Source organism: Mobula hypostoma, unplaced genomic scaffold (assembly GCF_963921235.1).
Source record: "Mobula hypostoma unplaced genomic scaffold, sMobHyp1.1 scaffold_134, whole genome shotgun sequence".
In the NCBI taxonomy this organism is placed as follows: Eukaryota; Metazoa; Chordata; class Chondrichthyes; order Myliobatiformes; family Myliobatidae; genus Mobula; species Mobula hypostoma.
Window position 1 is genome coordinate 142,145 of NW_026948246.1, and position 4,575 is coordinate 146,719.

General features: G+C 42.9%; 1 pseudogene; it reads left to right on the plus strand.

The window, feature by feature from the left end:
- LOC134342159 (probable G-protein coupled receptor 139) lies at positions 1–3,636 on the plus strand (annotated as a pseudogene).
- Positions 3,637–4,575: the final 939 nt, after the last annotated feature.

Sequence of the window (4,575 nt, forward strand, 5' to 3'; positions counted from 1 at the left end):
ATGGGTCAGAGTCCGGGAACAGCAGCGTGGAATGTGAAAGAAACTCGGAACAATGTCTTCTGGGCTGCTCAATTTATCTTTGCGAAGCATGAATGGATGACCTTGGATCTTCGAATCACGCACGCATTAAAAGTCATTCAAGTGATTTACTACCCTTGTCTCGCTATCATTGTCCTTCCCGGTGAGTGTCTCTCCAAAACTCAACTATACAACAATATTTAACTGCTTTCTAATATTTATCACCCATTTGAAATTACTGCTACTGTCGCACACTCCAGGTAAGAAATCCCCAAAGGATCAAATTCTGCAACGATGCTGTTCACTGTGGTTCTTGTAAATCTGCGGGTGTAATGGCCAATGATCCAATCGGTAAACTCCGTTCAATCGTTGCTCACATCAGTTCATAAACGAGGTTCTGATATTTTGCCTCTGGAAGCGTTGCTTCCTTTCAGTCGCTCCATCGCCCGCGCGAAAATATCGGCTTTTGAATCAAGTTGCTTCCTCTCCTTGTGTTTGCAGCGGAATTCAATCTGACTTCCAGGTGCGGATTATTCTCGCAGACAACCGGTCTGATGATGAACCAGCCGCCAACGTCACCGCGCACCCAGCCCCGCCCAGCTCCGTACGTGCTGTCACGTCATCGAACAGAACATCCCGCCTTCCCACTTCTCCCAGAACCGACTGTCTACTCTAAACTCCCGGGCTGTCCAGGGAATCCGTGATCCTTTCCTCACGGTTCACCACTGGCATTCGTCCCGCTGCAGCTCCGTCTCCGCATTACCGGAGTTTGTCAGCAAATGTCTGAATTGTTTCACCTCTGTCCTTTCCTGTGGTAATTCACGTAATTTAAAACAACCCTTCATTCGCTTTTCAAATGTCACTCTGAGGCTTTCTCAGAATTGGGTTATAATAATGATAAAGAGAGACGGCTTTTTATCTGTTTTCTCCTGTGAGAAGTTACCTTATGGTGAATATTCCCGACTCTCTCATTCTCTGGTCGTTTCAAACAATGTTCATCTGAATAACATTGTGCGCCAGAAAATGTAGTTGTCTGTATACAATACAGTTCGAAGTGCAGAATTTTTCCTTGAATTCAATTGGCATTTTATTCAAAATAAAAAAAAAAGGAAAGGGATCTCATTTTTACTATAGTATCGTTAAAATATTCTCACAATCATTCGCTCTCCTCTGACGATCTGCCTCCAATCGATATCTGTATCAGATTTGATTCTATGCTGGAACTCAGCAATTATAAAATGCCATTGTCCTTTCTGTTGAAAATTACGTTCACCAGCAATGTTTATGTGTGTAGCTTGAAATTCCAGCATCTGCAGATTTCCTCGTGTTTGTCCTCTGTGTGTGTGTTTTATCTTTGAAATTTTGACCCGCGAAAATTGATTGTGATCTCAGTAATTTAGATTAGTCCTGGCACAAAACTCATTCCATTGAAATTCAAAAAATCCCCAGCTGATGATTTTATTATCGTCGCCGTTTACATTTGACTGTCAACTCTGTCGGTGCTCTGAAGCGACAAAAACTAAACAAAAAAATCTGCGCACTGAACGATTACGAACAGGCCATGAAATTCTGACAGTGATGCATTGCTTTGGGGATAAAAGAGGGTCATTATTGCGGGGAAGTAAATTTTTACCACGAATCAAATTAAATGCAAAAGAATGCAGGAAAATCTCTTTAATAAGGGCAGGAGTATCTGAAGGGGCTAAAGAACCGTGGAAGAAAAATTCCAAAGGAATATCATTTGCCCAGTTAACTTTTGGCTTGTGAACGTAACATCAGCTGCAGCAAAATCTGGTCTCCCGCTGAATGTGTCAGAGAGTCGACCAGCTTCTCCGAGCTTTAGGGCAGCAGCTTCAAATCGGTTAATGGGTTGTGTGAAACTTGGATGGATTCCGCTATTCGGAATCACTCGCACATCGAGCGAATTCACCGGAGCTACTGCTGACAGACCAGTGACAGTACTTTATATAGAGCGAAGATGCCCGAGACCTCTCCACAGAACCGTGGTAATTGTATGTATTCCACTGTACTGCTGCCACAAAAAAAAGGAACTGTTTTCTTGACTTCAGATGGTGACGTTAAATCTGTTTCTGATATGGGTGTTGGTTGTCTACTGGGAGTGGGAAGGGGTCAGGGTGAGAGAATCGTAGTTGGGAAAAGTGGGAGGGAGAGGGCAGGGAGCGGGAAGCACCGGGGAGATATTCTGTAATTGACAATAAATTTCAACATCGATTTTTTCCGCCAGATTTGCAACCTGGTTCTCCGCTCTACGTTGACAATACGGTATTGTGCAAAACGCATAGACTACCTAACTAAATATATGTTTGCCAAAGACTTTTGCAGAGTAATGCATAATGATCAGGGGAGGGTGTCTGCCCTTGATCTAAGCAGCTATTCTTGCCGAAATTTATCTAATTGATTATAAGTTTCTGTAGAGCTCGTATTTGAAGTTCCATTTACATCTTTCCCTTCAACATATACAAAGTTACCAATTATCAGTGATCGTTATCTGTGTTATTCACTGCTGTTCCCTGTGTGATACCGGCCCGCAAATATTACGGTTGATTGTTCAGTGACTTCACTAACGATTTGATTCTAATAATTGATTTTCTTGATAGACTTCCCGAGGAGCATTTATTTACTCATGTGACTAGACACAAAAAAACAAATCCGATAAATTGTATGACAATGTAGAACGCTTCCGGATGTGTCTCCACTATTTTTTTTATCCCCCTCACAGTGAACCTGGTGACCATTTAAATCTTGTCCAGATGAAAGTGCGGTCTCTCCAGAGTTGTCACTCGCTACCTGGTTGCCATGGCAGCGGCGGATCTTATGGTCGTTGTCCTGGACCTGATACTGAGCGAGATTCCGCATCAATGGAACTTTTCCTCTGGGCTAGAGATACACCAGTGTGTAAAATCCACGCCGTCCTGCTTTACACCGCCACCGATTGTTCGGTCTGGTTCACCGTCACTTTCACCTTTGACCGGTTTGTGGGCATTTGTTGCCAAAAGCTGAAAACAAAATATTGCACCGGGAAAACTGCGGCTGTGATTCTGGGGACAGTGACTGTAATCAGCTGTTTAAGGAACATTTCCTGGTATTTCCGGCTCTCGCGGTATTATGCAGTGTTGATCGCTCCATTTATTTGTCTAGATACCGTGTATTATTTCTCTTTATCTGTCGCAATACCAATAGAATTATTTAATTACCTTCTCACCCCTGTAATCCCATTCCTGCTGGTTCTCCTGACGAATGGATTCACCGTCCGGCATGTTCTAGTCACCAGCAGGGGGCGCAGGAGACTCCGGCGTGCTGACAAGGGACAGGGTGACAGGGACCCGCAGATGGAGAGCCGCAGGAAATCCCTCGTTTTACTGCTGATCATCTCTGGCAATTTCGTCCTGCTGTGGGCACCGTTCACTGTGTATTCTGCGTGGAACCGGCTGTCTGCTTCCTCTGCCGTGACGGTGCCTCCTGATTCTCTGCGAGAACTGGGCTCGATGCTGCTGCACAAACACGGCTCTTTACGCCGTCACCCAGACCAAGTTCAGGGAGCAACTGAAGGACGCGATAAAACATCTCCTGGCTCTCGTTGCTGCGAGGATGTCATGAATTAGTGATGTTTCCCTGCCTGGCCAAATCAATTAACCACTCATTGCAGGCAATCTCTGCACCAATGGAGCCCGGCGTTGTCCTTGTTCATCACATTGCTCGCCAGTTTTCCCATCGCGCATGATTCCTCACTCTGACTCACTGACGATCATTTCAATCGATTTATTTTCCTGCATTCACCAGTTTATATCCACCTCTCTTCCCCAGTGGAGCGACCTACGTTCTGTTAGTGTAGATCAGCGCCATCGTTGTGACCCACATTTCTGCCGTCAAAGTCCCTGTGTTCACTTTAAAAAATCTTTATTAATCATTATTAAAGATCGACACAAAGTACATTAAGGTAATCAAGTCAATATATTAATATGTACAATGAAGAATTAAATTACCAAATAATTGGTTAACAAAATTAAGCATTACGTCAACAATAATAATAAAATATAAAGTATTAGGAATATTTTTTAAAGAAAAAGAAAGAGAAAAAAAAACTACTAACTAAAAAAAAAACATTAGGAGCACACCCTCGGAGCTCTACGTCATCCGAGCTTCCGTAAAAGAAAACCTTCAAACCGCCAACTGAAATCCATTGAAACAAAATTCGGAATGAAACTCAAGTCAGATGATAGTAGCGAGCAAATGAACCTGATCTTTTCTCAAAATCAAATCGAGGCTCAAAAGTTCGACTTCCAATTTTCTCCAAACTCAGACACAGCATCACCTGTGAGATCCATTGCATCAAGGTGGGAGCAGAAGCATCTTTCCATTTCAACAGAACAGCCCTTCTGGCCAATAATGTAACGCATGCAATTACATGCTGGTCTGAGAAAGAAATACCATGAATATGTTGAGGAATCAGACCAAATAAACTGTCAACTTATTAGGTTGTAAATTAATTTTTAAAACTTTAGAAATTGTAGAGAAAATAGATTTCCAAGAATGATT